Raw genomic sequence first — 17,327 nt, forward strand, 5'->3', positions numbered from 1 at the left:
AGTAAGGGGTCTGTGGAAGCAGAATGTAGCACACCTTGTCAGGGAAGTCTCTGTGGAAATTGGAGTTCACTTAATTGTATTGCTTTCCTGGAAAGGCCGTGTCCCTGGGAGAGGGGAAAGGATATCTTGGAAAATGACTATGTCTTGTTTTATTTTTTAAAAGGTAAATATACACATAAATAGGCTTATTATCATATATAAATATATATATTGTATTTGTATGTATGAGTGTGTGTGTGTATATACACACACACACATAAATACACATACTGGGCATATATGCAAATAAACATACTTTTACATATATGTGCACATACACATATGCAAGTGAATTATATGTTTGTTTACACATATACATATATGGGAACCGAATTCATTGAGAGGCCAATTAGTTCAGTAGATTCAACACTGGCAGTTAGTCAGTTGACAAGCATGTATGAAATACTACATGTCTGATACTATGCTTGGGATAAAAATATAAAGAAAAAGAAAGTGCCCATTCCCAAGGAGTTTAAATTTTAATAAAAGAAGGCAACAATACAACCATTTTGAACTATGCCCAAAGGACTGTAAAACTGTGCATACACTTTGTTCCAGTGTGCTACTACTAGGTCTGTATCCCAAGGAAATAATAAAGTAAAGAAAAGGATCCACATGTGCAAAAAATGTAGCAGTTCTTTTTGTGATGGCAAAGAATTGGAAAACGAGTAAATTCCCATCAATTGGGGAATGCTTGAGTAAGTTATGGTATATCAAAGTAATGGAATATTATTGGTCTATTAAAAAAAAAAGAACAAGTTTTTTTAAAAGGCCTGGTAGGATTTATGTGAATAGATGCTGAGAGAAACAAGCAGAACCACAAATATGTTGTACACAGTAAGAGCAAGACTGTGCAAAGATCAGCTATGAAAGACTTGGTTCTTCTCAGCGATTCAGTGATCCAAGGCAATCTCAAAAACTTTGGAAAGAAAATGCCATCTGCATCCAGAGGAAAAACTATGAGATTGACTGTAAATCAACACATGCTATTTTTACTTTTTTTTCTTTTTCTTGTTTTTTTTCCTTCCCATGGTATTTTTACTTTTGTTCTGATTTTTCTTTCCCAATATGATTCATAAAGAAATGTGCATTTTAAAAAATTAATATATATGTATAACCAGAAAATGAAAAAGAAATAAAAGAAGACAATATACAAAAGGGGAGCTAAAAATTGGAATGGAGGGAAAGAGTAGGTGAGGAATGATGACTGTGTAAAGAAGGAGGGATATCTAGTCTGGGACCTTTCCCCAAAATGGAGGTTCCTTGAAGAACATCCTAAAGGAGCTGAGAGAGGAGATGCTGAGGAACTTTATAAGTTCTTCTATTACTTACTGGCCAAGGGATCTTGAGCTTAAATAAGTCACCCTCTCTCACTCCAATTTCCACATCTGTAAAATAATATTCAACTAAATGACCCACATCATCTTTTAGCTCTTAAAAAAATCCTCTGATTCAAATTCATCTTAAAAGCAAAGGAAACTCAGCTAAATTACTTCTAAACCCTGAACTTTGAATTTATTTCTTAATCAACACCTAGCCTCCATCTGGTGCTTGGCTTTCTCTGCTTGTAAAAAAGGATAACTCATGGGAGAACAGAAAGGCTCTGGGCTTGTCTATAAGAGGGACAGTCTAACAGCCTTTCATTATAAGGCAAAAGAAACTCATTAACCAGGTATAGCCTATTTCTGATATAATGTGGACTAATAACCAGCTCACTCTGCAGTTGCAAAGAAAGATAACAGAATCCAAATCATTCACATATACAGGCATCTCTAAAAAGGCCACCTGTATTTAGTGAACAGCATAAACCGTTTCAGGTATAGGTTTCTTTGTCTAGAGAATGGTGTTTGCATTTGATTTTTAAACCACAGACTAACCCAAAAAGCTCAATCAATATATAGGAAGGTTTCATTTCTGCCTGGTGTTTTGGGAAGACCTTATCACAATTATGCCAAAGAAATTTGGTAATTGGAACAAACACAGTTTAATTTATGCAACAAATACTAAGTTCACATATTTTCATAAATGTGATTTTTAAAAGGCAGGATCCCTACCCTCTCACAGAAAAAAACAAGTCATATATACATTTTAAAACATAGATAAATAATATATGTTTAGAATATATTATTTATATATTAAAGATTAATTTTATAAATAAAATATAAGTATAAATAAAAACATGTCAATATATATTTAAAATAAAAGAGGTTCGGGGCAGCTAGGTGGAGCAGCGAATAGAGCGCCAGTCCTGAAGTCAGGAGGACCTGAGTTCAAATTTGGTCTCAGACATTTAATACTTCCTAGCTGTGTGACCTTCGACAAGTCACTTCTTAACCCCAATTGCAGAGAGAGAGAGAGAGAGAGGTTCTTTAACTTCCCATAGTTTGTCATCTGATTGAGAAACAAGTCAGGTATACAATTTTTAGGCCCATGATCTACATCATCAGTAAAAGGAAAAACCAATGTGGAAAATTGGGGTACAAGAGTTGAGCCCAAAAATTTGATGTTCCTTATGCTCAAAAAGTTATCAAAGTGTGCATACCCTTTGGTCCAGCACTGTCTCTACTGGGCTTGTATCCCAAAGAGATCTTAAAGGTGGGAAAGGGACCAACATGTGCAGAAATGTTTGTGGCAGCCCTCTTGTAGTGGCTAGAAACTGGAAACTGAATGGATGCCCATCAGTTGGAGAATGGCTGAATAAGTTATGGTATATGAATGTTATGGAATATTATTGTTCTGTAAGAAATAACCAGCAGGATGAATAAAAAAAGGCTTGGAGAGACTTACATGAACTGATGCTGAGTGAAATGAGCAGAACCAGGAGATCATGGTACATGGCAACAAAATTATATGATGATAGATTCTGATGGACATGGCTCTTTCCAACAATAAGATGATTGATGCCAGTTCCAATAATCTTGTGATGAAGAAAGCCAATTAGAAAAAGGAGACAAAAAGGTGTTTTTATAGGAAAAAGGGAGACTTCATATCACTGGTCTTCAGAGTGAAGTTGTAGAATGGTGATGTTAAGAATCACATTACTGCTACTCATTAACTCCAGGATGTCACTAATATGCTAATTTTATAGCTTAGAGATAGACTTGGAAGTAGTTAGATTAGGCAGCTCACACTAGACACCCTATCATAGCTGGCCATAAAAAGTAAACTAAGACAAGATAGAGACAACCATGTTCTTTGGGAGCCAGCATCCTGGCCATAAAATGTAAACTTGTACAAGATAATCTAAAGACTGAGATGCAGCTTTTCTAAGACAAGACAACTTGAAGCCTGCATCATATTATCCCCAAGGGCTGCATTTGTAAGGTCATTATTCCCTAGATCCCATCATCTGGTGGTTACTACCACATCAGAAAGTCTCTCGCAGTCATCCAGGCCAACAACTGAACTCACAGCCTTAAAGACTTTCCTGAAGCACCAAAATTAAGTTAATTTGTCCATGGTGACATGACTCAGTCAAATTGTTTCAGAGGCAGCTATTAAATCAAGGGCTTCACGGCTCCAAGGCTAGCCCTCACTCTACAATGACACTGCTGTTCCTCATATACAAGCAAAGTTAGATAAAAGCAATTCATTTCTCCTTTACAACTTCTTTTGTCCCCCCTTTCTGTGGGGAAGAGGGGGAAGAAATCATAATCATTTTGCAACATCTTGACAAACTAAAAATATGTAGAGATCCTCTCAACCACCTGGTGACTTAATGGTATAAAGTCATCAACTCCTATTGAAAAAAACTATAATATTAACAAACTATTCAAGGACATAATAAAGCAGATGGTTTCATCCACTGTTGTAAAAACTATCTGCTGTCACAACTATCTGCTGTCCTTGGACAAACAACCTTGCAGTTTTGTCTAAAAAGATCAAAAGTATTTGATCATTTCCTCTTGTCTCTTGTCCTTTAACAGGGAATGTTTTCTTAAATTTTAATGCAAAGCAGCATATGTTTAAATGTAAAAAAGAATAAAGAAGATAATTAACATAGAACTTCAGAAAAAGGAGAATCAACTAAGACTAAAACCATTGGGTCCTTGAAATAAACCAGGATGTGATCTAGAGTTTGAAGGAGAAAATTTTTCTAACATTTAAATGGAGATAAGAATATTTACCCTCTCTATATCATAGCATTGCTATAATGATCGTTTAAATTTATTTCTATTAAACTATAAATGAGTTCCTTAAGGAAATTAATCCACCTATGAATAATTAGTTAATGTATTTTGTATTTCTTATATATCCTGCAAGGAATCAATATAGTCAACAAATACTTGTTGAATTGAATTCAGGTAGATTAGGTTGCTGTCCATCATTCTCAGAGGACCAAAATGACATCACAATCTTAGAGTTGAGTTACTCTGTGTCGGACTTTCGTGAATTAGAGCAATAGGAACTCATGCTCTGCAGACCAATATGAACATGGATTTAATACCAAAAACAAAATGACAGTAAAGGGGATAGGAAGCTAGCTTAATCTCAACAGAACCAACATTAAGGATTTAAATCCATTATATATCCTAGGATCACAGGATTTAGGGTTGGAAGAAATTTTGAAAATTATCTAGTATAACTCCTCATCTATATAGATACTACTAGTAACAAACGAGTTTAATCTACTTATTATAGCAGCTTCCAAAAGTCCTGTACTTGGAAATGTCTTCATTGGAGCAATTATTATGTACACTTGCAAATTTCAAAATTGCATTTCTTCAAATATATTATAATTCTGTGCTATATATGTATGTAGTGGAGTAGGGAGTGGGGAGGGAAAGGGAGGAGATGTTTTCAGGACATTTTACACATTTCCCAGAAATTAGAGAACTTAACTCATTGAGAAAATTTCTCTAGACTACATTTCACAGAGGGCTGCATGAATCCTCTGAAAATGTAATTGTACTATTACCACTCATATGAAAGAGTGTTCCAAATCATTATTGATCAGAGAAATGCAAATTAAGACAACTCTGAGATACCACTACACACCTGTCAGATTGGCTAAGATGACAGGAAAAAATAATGATGAATGTTGGAGGGGATGCGGGAAAACTGGGACACTAATGCATTGTTGGTGGAGTTGTGAACGAATCCAACCATTCTGGAGAGCAATCTGGAATTATGCCCCAAAAATTATCAAACTGTGCATACCCTTTGATCCAGCAGTGTTTCTATTGGGCTTATATCCCAAAGAAATACTAAAGAAGGGAAAGGGACCTGTATGTGCCAAAATGTTTGTAGCAGCTCTGTTTGTAGTGGCTAGAAACTGGAAAATGAATGGATGCCCATCAATTGGAGAATGGCTGGGTAAATTGTGGTATATGAATGTTATGGAATATTATTGTTCTGTAAGAAATGACCAGCAGGATGAATACAGAGAGGACTGGCGAGACTTACATGAACTGATGCTAAGTGAAATGAGCAGAACCAGGAGATCATTATACACTTCGACAACGATATTGTATGAGGACATATTTTGATGGAAGTGGATTTCTTTGACAAAGAGACCTAACTGAGTTTCAATTGATAAATGACGGACAAAAGCAGCTACACCCAAAGAAAGAACACTGGGAAACGAATGTGAACTATCTGCATGTTTGTTTTTCTTCCCAGGTTATTTTTACCTTCTGAATCCAATTCTCCCTATGCAACAAGAGAACTGTTCGGTTCTGCAAACATATATTGTATCTAGGATATACTGCAACATATCCAACACATAAAGGACTGCTTGCCATCTAGGGGAGGGGGTGGAGGGAGGGAGGGGAAAAAATTGGAACAGAAACGAGTGCAAAGGATAATGTTGTAAAAAAAAAAATTACCCTGGCATGGATTCTGTCAATATAAAGTAATTATTAAATAAAAATTTAAAAAAAAAAGAAAATGTAATTGTATATAAATCAGGAATAGAAGAGAATTCTGTAGATATGGTTCACTTAGGTTTTAGAAAAAAAAAGTTTTTGCTAAAGTACTCCCTCCCATTCTTATAGAAAAGATGGAGATGCAGACTAAATCATAATACAATTAGATGGATAGTCAGACTTAAACCATACTAATTAAATTGTCAAGAGGTCTCTGGAAGGGCCTTCTATTGGACGAAGTACTTGAGCTGTACTTTGAAATAAACAAGAAATTCTATAAAATGAAGAGGAAGTACATTTGAACATGAGGGACCATCTATGTAAAGACATAGAGATGAAAGATCCAGTGTCATGCACAGGATCAATTTAACTGGAATAGACCATTATATGAAGGAGATGACAATGAAATAAGAATGGAACAATAGGTGGAAGCCATGTTTGGTGAAATTTATATGCTAAGTCAAGGGTTTTGTATTTTATCCTGAAGACAAATAGTGAAATTAGAGATATCAGAGATATCTGAGTGGGGAAGTGATATTATCAAATTGATACTTTAAAAGTATCAATTTGATAGAGGAAAAGAATTGGAAATCAAGGGGATGTCCATCAATTGAGAAATGTGAGAATAATTTGTGGTATAAGAATGCAATTCTACTGCTCTATAAGAAATGACAAAGGAAACTGATTTTAGAAAAACCTGGAAAAGTTTACATGAACTGATGGAAAGTGAAGTGAGCAAAAGAACATTATACATAGTAACAGAAATATTGTACTATGACCCATTGTGAATGATTTGGCTATTCTTGGCAATACAATGATCTGAGATAATTCCAAAGGACTCAATATGAAAAATACTATTCATCTCCTGAGAAAGAACTAATGAAGTCTGAATGCATACTACTTTTCACTTTTTTGTGTTTTTTTTTCTCTTTTGTGTTTTCTTTCACAATGTGACTAATATGGAAATATGTTTTGCATGACTGTACATGTTTAACCAATATCAGATTGATTACTGTTTCAGGAAAGAGAAGGAGAAAATCTGTAACTCAATTTTTAAAAAATAAAGTTCAAAACTGTTTTCATATATATTGGGGGGAAATAAAATACTATTTTAAAAAAGAATATCAATGTTATTGTTATATGCTGGATGGATCAGAGAAGGAAGAAACTGGAAGCAAGAAAAGTAATTAGAAAGCTACCAAAATAATCGAGAGGAAAGGTGATTAGGGCTTGAAGCAGGGGAGATATTATATGAGTAGAGAGAAGAAAGCAATTGTCAGAGATGTCAAGATTTGGCAACTGATTAGATATGATGTATGAGGGAAAGAAGATTCAAGGATGACTCGAAGGTTGTGAATTTGGGTGACTGGAAGGATAGAAATGTTGTCAGCCAGATTTGGGAAGTTTGGAGGATATAGAGGTTTGAGTTCTGTTTTAGATGTATTTATGTGAGTGTGAGAGAGAACAAAGAGAGAGATTTTATATGAATGTGCATGTATGTCTATAGGCAATGTAGGAAAATAAAAGGGGATCTTAAAATTCAAAAGGAAAGCAAAAGTCCAAATGATCTTGGAAGGCCCCGTTTCAAATGGAATAAAGAAATATTTCAGTAATTTCCAGGTTGTGAATATGTCAGTGAAATTATTCTGATTGTGCAAAGGCCAGTTGAAGAACTTTAGAATTATTCTTCTTCTGAGTTAGAGGTATCCAATACCTAATATAATGAAGCATCATTTACTTGGCACAGGCATGAAAGATTTATGATCAGTCTTAGAAGAACCAACCTAAATGCCACTTGACTTTGCTACCACAAAATAATATCTGGCAAGAAGCTGCTTGGACAGTCCCTGATTTCATCTCATCTAATTAAGGGACTCTCAAAAAACAAGACAAGACACAGGTTTGTCAGCCAAGCCAGGAAGACCAGTGACAAAAAAATGCTCTTAAAAGGAGCTGTAGAATTGGTTATTCTAAAATTTTGAGGTTTGCCTCGGGACAGGGATCTGTAATAACAAAATAATGAGTAGAGCCACGGGCCAGGGTCAGCAGGAATATATTGATTATATATATATATATATATATATATATATATATATATATATATATATTTCACAGGAACACCTATTGAAAAAAGAGATTGAGGGGACCAGGATTCAGAAGTACCAAGTAGTCCTCAAAACCCATCTCACATTCCCATCCAGATAGGGCACTTTGTTGATGATGCCCTCTGTTGTTGAGGACTCTGCTCAGAGTAACAAAAAAAAACCATGAATTCAAGGTTTTTGACATTTACTGGATGTATGACCTCCAGTCAATCATTAACCTCTTTGGATTTCAGTCTACTAAAATAGAGTTGTGCTTTGAAGTAAACAACAAATTCTATAAAATGAAGTACATTCAAACTAATAATAATAATAATTTTAATGTTCTGGTTGGTTTTCTGGAGGTCTCTGGACTAGCCTTTGTTTCAGTAGAGTAATCACCACAACAATACCCAGGTGTTAAAGTCCAAATTCTTTATTGTCTCCTTGCCTGGGCCCCGGGCTAGCTTGGTCTCAGTGAAGGAAGCAGGAAGCCAGCCACCAGGACTCCCTTTCCTCTCCTCACTGCTGACCGGTCTACCAATCCCTCCTAGCTCACAATCCATTTCGACTCTGAAGCCTTCATTACTCCAATTCATGGTTGTTGTTCTTCAGTCATGTCTGTCTCTTCATGACACAATTTGGGGTTTTCTTGGCAAAGACACTGGAATGATTGGTATTTCCTTCTCTACCTTATTTTACAGTTGAGGAATCTGAGGCAAATGTGTTTCAGTGATATAGCCAGGGTCATACAACTAGTAAGTGTCTGAGACTAGATTTAAACTCAAATCTTTTCTGACCTCAGGTCAGTGCTCGATCCATCCACTCCAGCTCATACTGATTTCCAACTTTTCCCAGCTTTTATATCATTTGCAGTCTTTCCCACCCATCTGATGACTTAGTCAGAGTCTGTCTTGTATTCTTAAAAGCATCTCCTACCCCCATAGGGGTATTCTGAAGATTAAAAGAGAAATTTGTGAAATTTTTAGACATATAGTAAATACATAATAATTGCTTATTTACTTTCTTCCACAAAGGTAGTAAAAAGGAAAAACAAAAATTAGATCCCAGGTTCTCTGACTTCAAATCCAATAAGTATACTTTCTCTATTGCAAAGTCAACAAGAATTTTATTAAGTGCCTGATTAGGTGATAAAGCACTATAGCAGTCAATAGAAGTACCAGGATAAAAATGAAATATTCTCTGTCCTCAAGGAATCTACATTCTATTTTAGCAACAAATAGGTCATTTATATCTGTATTAAGAGAAATACCTTCCAGCAAAATTGAGGGTAATGAAAAATTTCCTTTTAAAAACAACCTCATCTTGAAAAACATCGCAAATGTTTTCTTTCTACTATAATCAAGAAGTAGCTAACTAATGTGAAACAACTAGGGCTTGTCTCAAGGCATCACAAAATTAGAAGTCACTAGGAGTCCCTTAATTAATAAACAGCATTTTATTATAAATAAACAGTAATTTATTAAGTGCCTACTATGTGCTAAGATACTTTAGGGATATAAATATGAATAAAAACAAAAATAGTTCCAATCCTGAAGAAACTTACAATTTAATAGGTCAACTTGTTACCATTTATACTTCTACCACATAGTCACAACTGAGTTTAGCATTTGGTTAGCAAGAATGCTGTTGTTATTGTTCAATCCTATCCAACTCATTGTCACCCCAACTGGGGCTTTCTTGGCAAAGTAACTGAAATGGCTTGCCATTTCCTTCTCTAGCTTATTTTGCAGATAAGGAAATTGGGGCAAAAAGGGTTAAATAGCTTGTCCAAGGGTCAAAGAGCTAGTAAATTGCTGGGTTCAAATTTGAACTCAAGTCTTCCTGACTCCAGGCTCAGTACTTTATCTGAAGAAGTATAATATAAATGAAGTACTCATGTTCCAAGTGGGAGAGCAGTTCAAAATGTGATGAATTCAACATGAGAGATATTTATCACCTCCAAAAAGGATGCCATTTATTATCCTGAAATGGCTCACAGGCTAAATCAAATATGATTAAACAAGGCTGGATCATATATGATTAAGCAAGATGCTATTGCCATTGTGGACTTTTAAAGTAGGAGAAGAGAGGGAGGGAAATAAGGGCAGGGTCTAGGGAGTTAGGGAAGAATTAGGGAGGAGTTGGAGAAGTGTTAGGGAGGGTCCAGAGAGAAACTTAGCTGAGAACAAACTGGCATAAGCATCTAAGTGACCAGGCAAACAATGACTTGAGGAAGGAGAGTATGCTTTTTAGATATGCCAACAATATAGTCTAAGGGATTCAGCCTACCACTCTATAAGACTGGATGGGTGGATTGAAATTTTGACATTGGACTGATTAAAGTTCCTTTTGAAGCAGGTTGTGGTCCCTTTAAGAAACTGTATTTTCTATTGATTTATGATTCCTTTCAGATTGATCTGTGATTCCTTTCCAATTCCCAACCCCTCCTGACTAAGGCATATCCTTCCTAGACAAAGTTGTCTTTCCTGGATGCCAGAGCCTTTGATTCACAAATCCTGGTCAAAAGCATCCCTTTGAATTCCAGTAGGAGATCTGAGCCTTGTCCCAGCCACTACTGAATCTGAGCCAAATTAGGCTCTCCCAGCCCCCATTGGTTCTGATCTGCCCTAGTTGTCCCAGCTCCCATTCTGACTTGCTTGGTTTGTCCCAGCCCCTACTGGTTCTAATCTGCTCCAGTTGTCCCAAGCCCCCATTCTGACTTGCTTGGTTTGTCTCAGCCCCCATTGTTTCTGATCTGCTTGGGCTTCCAATCCCCACCAAGACAACCAATATAATAAGCTTCCATCAACTAAAGTCTTTGCAGATAGATCTTGGCAGCCCTCTTTGCTCCCAGGACTTTCTGTCCACTGAGAACTGCATTCTCAGTGCAAAACTCCATTTTCCATAGATCTGCCACTATAGAAGTCAGTCTCTGGTTAAACTGATTTCTATCTAACAATAAACTATCATTTTCCAACTAATATTCAGGAATGAGTGAATTCTTTCATTTCTAGAACCTGTGTCTGGTTTAATGGGAATTCTTGATAACTTTCTTATAACTACTAACCACTAGACCACTAGGGATCTAGACCACTCAAATAGCATCACTTTTCTATAACCTAGCTATCCCTGGTTAGCAAAAATACTTAGCTAAAAATAGGAAGTTAGTAGACATCATCCTCTTTCCTCAATTTTTAATCATCCCACCATGAATAAGCTCCTCTTTTAACTGATTCACTCTGCTCTCTACTCCTCCTGACCTGAGTGGTAGCCCTCCTAGCAGTGGGTTTGTGATAACAAGAGGTCTCTGCTATCTCTTGTATAAAGGAGTGTCCCCAGGGTCTCTTCTCTTCTTCTCCACAGGGCTTTGTGTCTCATGATTTTTACCTATCCCACAATTAAATTTGTCTTTTAAAATGATTTTAGAAAGTAATTTATTTTATTAAACCCCAGGTGTCAAATTTGCCAGTATAGCTCTGTTCATTGTATACTTTTTCAATTGATAGTTCAATTAAAAAATGGCCTTCACTTTCTTCTCTGAGTATCTTTTATTTTATAAGTGCTTTTTAAACTTGGGTTAATATTCCTACAAAATGCACCGACCTGGAATGACTTTTACGTTCATTATTAAAGCCCATGTGACTTAAAAAAAAAAAACAGATCTGATAACATTATTATGCAGAAGATTAAATGTGCCTAACTCAGAGTCTAAAAGCAAAGATCCCTGTGAGTAGCCCACAAAGAACTATGTTCCTTGTTGATGGGGTGGGAAATAACAAATGATTTTCTCCCTAACTAATGAAAACAAATTCAAAGCAACATTTTGGAAAATTTTTCAGTCATATTTTAAATTGCTTTAGGAAATTACCTAAAAATAATTTTTTTTTTTAATGTGTGGTATTTTAGGTATCGCAATGCCTACTTACTTCATGAGTCACTGTGTCCAAAAAAATTTATCATCTTACAGTGGCCAACCTTCTGGTGATGAATTGCAATATTGGGCAAAACTTGAAACTGAACTAAACTTCAAATATACAACATATGGTTATGTTGCTGAACATGAACTTGTTCCTATTTATTTCTACCTGTTCATTTTAGAAAGGAACTCTTGATGGGAGGAGGAGGGAGCAGAAATATTTTGTTAAGACTGAAGGAAGAAGAATAAATATCTGAGCTTGTCAATACATAGATATTATTCCTTTTTGTGACATTCATTATTACCCTGAGGAAATAGGGCTTGAAAAGGGGTTGCACATATCTAGAAAGTTTCAGAGGCAGGAACAGAACTCAGACCTCTTTGCCATAAGTTCAGCACTCTATCTATCCACTTATCCACTCTATTCATATGCTACTTTAAGCTAGAGTAACCCTCTGCTCAAAGTCCATTCACCAAAATCTATTAGCATAAGACTCTCCTCATTGGTGGAGATTGGAAAATCAATGTTTCTCTTCTGTGTGAGGGACAGAGCTGGTCAGAGTTTGGGAGGACAGAGTAGACCTTCTGGCCTCCAGCCTCGAGAAAGAGTAGACACATGATTCCCTGGGGAAAAGTCCCAGAAGAAAAAGAAAAACACTGGGAAGGATGTAGAGCAGCTGGCCCCTCCATACCTCATCATGTCATGTCAGCTTCTCAGAGTCTCTCTCTTTCTTTCCTGAAGAGTATCTGGAACTATGTATCTTCTGTGCCAAAATTTAGAAGGTAAAAGACCAGAATCTTGTTTCTTCTCACCTCTCACCAATTCTACCTGCTGTGGTAAACCAGATGTGGGGTTGGGTCATGTGAAGAATTCACAGTGGCCATTCTCTTTGGCAAAAGGTAGATTTATTTAAGAGAAGTTACAGACAAAATGAAGAGATACAATAGACACCAGGAGTGGTAAATACGAAATAGAGTAGGAGAGCATATAGTTTGCAAGAAAGGAGTTTTAACAAGGATGGAAAGGGTAAGTTCCCTAGTGGAACCCACAATTAGCCAGGAGAAAGGAAACACTCCATGAGGTTGGGGCATGTCTTTGGTTACCTTAAAAGAGTAAGACACCATAAGGTATGGTGGGGATTGAGAGGAGAGCACAGTGAGGGGATAAAAGAAGAGATTCCATATGACATGGGAAAGCAGGGAAGGGAAAGAAGCTATGAGGCAGAATGCTGTGGTGGATTGACCCAAGGAGTTCAGCAAAGATGGCACAGGTCAGTGGTTCTCAAACTTTGGTTTTCAGTATCTTTATCCTATTAAAATTATTGAGAATCTCTCCAAAGCGTTTTTGTTTATCTGGATTATATTTATAGACATTTACCATATTGGAAATAAAAACTATTTTTGAATTTGTAGACCCTCTAAAAGGGTTTCAGAGATCCCCAGGATTCTCTAGACCATACTTTGAGAACCACTGGCATAAGTCATAGACAGACTTTTTTAGGGGAAATTTAACCTCAGGAACATGACTGAGATTTCTTGGCTGGACTCAGCAAGGTGGGACTATCAGGTTAAATTGATCTCTGTCAGTGTCTTTCCCTGTTTGCCTCAAGGCAATTCTACCAACCAAACCCAGCCATACAAGACCTCATCACTATCCATCACAAAAGTAAAGTAGTTGATATCCACCAAGGAAAATGGTACAAATAGACTGTGAGAAGAGGTTTACACAAGGGGAGAAACAGGGACTAGATACCACATCTTCTGAATCTATTAGTCCATTTTATTTCCAAAATATATCTGACTTAACAGGAAACTATTAGAACAAAGTTGAGTCTTGCACTGTGACTCAGTCATACCAATTAGTTCAGGGCATGAATATACCATGATATAGGAAATTTGTAAGAGGAACTAAAAACATAATTCAGAAATACATCAGCATTATACATTCTCAGATTTGGAGGGTTCCCGGTCAGTAGAGATAGCTGGTGGCACAGCGGATAGAATTCTGGGCCTGGAATCAGAAAGATCTGAATTCAAATCTAACCTCAGTCACTTACTTGCTGTGTGACCCTGACTAAGTCACCTACCTTCTGTTTACTTTATATTCCACATCTGTAAAATGAGGAAACAATAGCATCTGTCTTAGAGAATTGTTGTGAGGACCAAATGAGATAATACACATAAAAAAAAAAAAAAAAAAAGTACTCAGTATAGCACCTAAAGCACAGTAAGTGCTATAAAATGCTTATTTCTTTCTCTCTTTGCCTTTTTCCCCAATAAATGGGAAATCACTATTACTTTAGCTGGTAGAAATTTCTTAGGGTGACAGTTAAAGTCAAGCTGTTCCCAAGATTGTCTAAATCCTCTTGAAACATGCTATATATGATCAGAAATGAAAAGTAAAACAGTCTTGAAGTTTCATCTAATATCCACCAAATTGGCAAATATGAAAAAAGAAGAAATAGTTGATGTTGAAGGGACAGTAGGCACACAGGAAATCAATACCATGCTGTGGGGCTGTGGGACTGTGAAACAATCCAACAATAAGACAAAATAATTTGAAATCATACAACATAATTGACTAACCTATTGATATCTTTTGACCTTAAAATCATACAAAGCACCAAAAATAGAAAAATGGTCACATAAATACCAAAACATTCAGCATAGCAATTTTTTTAGTAGCAAAAGAAAAAAGTGGATATCAAGCAATTAAGAAAACAATCAAATCAATTGTGATGCATATAAGTAAGGGAATAACATTGTAACCCATCCCCCAGGAAAAAAAAAAAAAGCAGGGCAAATATGAGGTAATTCTGAGAAACATAGGAATAATGGCAGAATCAATACAATATTGACAATGACTACTATATTATAAATTTAAACATCAATAAAATATTATCCCTAATAACCATACAGTCTGGATGGTTACAGACTTCCAAAAAACATATAATAAGCATTCCTAGCTGTCCTTCATTCTTAAAAAGTTTTCAATTGACATTGCCATCCCTTCAAATTATCTCTTCATCCTTTCACAATTAAATTGCTTGAAAAGTTTATCTGAAATTACTGCCTCTATTTTCTCATTTCCCATTCACTTAACAACTCCTTGTAATTTTTTATAATGCAAATTTGTTTTATTTTCAATTCATGGAATGAAACGAGTATTTCCATAACATAGCACAATTAAAATATGATTGTACATGAAACTGCAAATCTACTACATATAACTTGCCACCCTTTCAAAATTACAAGAGTTTATGTATAAATTTCTTTTCAATTTTTCCTTCTCTTCCCCCTTCACCTTACAAATGGTTATCATTAAACACAAACAGGAATATATGTATAAAATTATTCTATACATACTTCAACTTATGCTCTGGATAGCATTTTTCTTCATATGTTCTTTATTGTTAATTTGGTTATTTATAATAGTCAAAATAACTCAGTCACTCAAAGCCATTCTTAATTTATTTAAATTTTTCCCAGTTACATTTCAAGCAATTTTTTTCATTTGGTTTTAAAACTTCTGAGTTTCAGATTCTCTTCCTTATCCCCATCTCCAGCCCCCATTAAGAAACCACATGTGAAGTTATGCAAACCATTTCCATAAGTCTCAAAGTCATTATTAAAATAATATCACATTATTGCATTTTACTACATACATGTTTTCTTGATTCTTCCCACTTTGTTTTTCATCATTTCATGCAAGTCTTTTCATGCCTTTCTAAGATCATTGAACTCTTTGCACTTAATAGATTTTTTTTATTTTTTTCCAATTACATGTAAAGATAGTTTTCAATATTCATTTTTATAAAATTTTTGAGTTCCAAATTTGTATCCTACCTTCTCCCCTCCCCAAGACAGCAAGCAATCTAATTTAGATTACATACATGCAATCATATTAAACATTTAGCACATTAGTCATGTTGTGAAAGAAAAATCAGAGGGGAAAAAAGTGAAAATAACATGCTTCTATCTACATTCCGGCTCTATAATTCTTTCTCTGGATGTGAGTAGCATTTTCTGTCACAATTCTTATGGAGTTGTCTTGGATCATAATACTTCTGAGAAGAGCTGAAGTTGCTCATCACATAATCTTACTATTATTGTATACAATGTCCTCCGCGTTTTGCTCATTTCACTCAGCATCATTTCACTTAAGTTTTCCCAGGTTTTCCTGAAATCAGCCAGCTCTCCATTTCTTATAGCACAATAATATTATATCACAACCATAAACCTCAATATGTTCAGCCATTCTCCTTTTGAGGGGGATCCCTGTAGTTTCTCTCCAGCTATCAGTATCAACAACTTTCTTTTTGATGCAGTATTGTATGTCCAGTGAATGAAGGACAGGCTTCAATTACCATCTACCACTAAAAATGAGAAAATGCTCTATATCTGTTTCCCCATTTGAAAATTAGGTACAATTAGGCCTGCCTCTTTAAGAGGTCTAATTGAATGCAAAAATCTAGAAGTATTTTGAGCTCTTAAGAAAAAAAAAAAAAGATAAATCAATGCAAGGAATTTCTATTATTATTTACCTGTATATTGGTAACCAGATCTCAGCAAACTGTAGATTCCACAAGGCAGAATGAGCTCCTCTGTTTAAAAAAAAAAAAAAAAGAATTAGCTTATCAACAATTACTAGAATTAAACAGAATAATTAATGATGAGAAATTTGGGTTTCTCTTAGTTTTGCTTGCATTATTATAGGACACTTAAAATCAACTCCACTTCCCAATTCCCGACCAATTTTCTAATTCCTATAGAATATTTAAAAGAATTTCTGCTTCAATAGGACCAGATGCACTCAGCAAAAGTAAGCCAAAGATAACAAAGGAGGCATTAGAATTCAAATACGCCCATGGGACCAAGATATGCATCAAGATTGGAAGGAGACAAGAAAGATAAATTGTTGAACTAGAATAGGGAAGATGATGCTTAACATGGACAATTCTATTCATTCTGTCATTTGGGCTCAGACTGAGGTTATTAGCTTAATCAATGTGATACAAGTTCTCCTCAGAGTCTAATAAAATGACAAGAGCAGAGTAAGGTTGCAAACTGGCCCTACAAACAATCACAATGAACAGCTTATCACAGAAGAAACAGCAAAGAAAATGGCAGGACTTCATTTTCTAGTATCAGGCAATGATACACTAGAACACTTAGAAATACCAATGCCCCCCAATTTTGAACAGGGAGAAATTCTTCTATACAAAAGATGTTGACCACTAAAGCAGACAAACCAGGAAGGAGCATAAAAGGGGCTGATGACATATATAATTAATGTATATTCATTAGGTAGCAATACAATTCAACTAAATTAGAAACAGATCTTATCAGTTATGGGCAAGGATTACTTTTGCTGAATGATATATTGCCAATCAAGTAAAAGACAATCAAACAAAATAAGAA

General features: G+C 35.5%; 1 protein-coding gene across 1 annotated transcript in view; it reads right to left on the reverse strand.

Moving 5' to 3' along the window:
- The window catches only part of NCALD (neurocalcin delta), a 413,773-nt gene extending 397,256 nt beyond the window's left edge, over positions 1-16,517 (reverse strand). The window contains exon 1 of the mRNA XM_051970948.1: positions 16,451-16,517. The gene's annotated coding sequence lies outside the window, so the exon portion shown is untranslated. The remainder of the gene's footprint in view (positions 1-16,450) is intronic.
- Positions 16,518-17,327: the final 810 nt, after the last annotated feature.

This window comes from Antechinus flavipes, chromosome 1 (assembly GCF_016432865.1).
Source record: "Antechinus flavipes isolate AdamAnt ecotype Samford, QLD, Australia chromosome 1, AdamAnt_v2, whole genome shotgun sequence".
Lineage (NCBI taxonomy): Eukaryota > Metazoa > Chordata > Mammalia > Dasyuromorphia > Dasyuridae > Antechinus > Antechinus flavipes.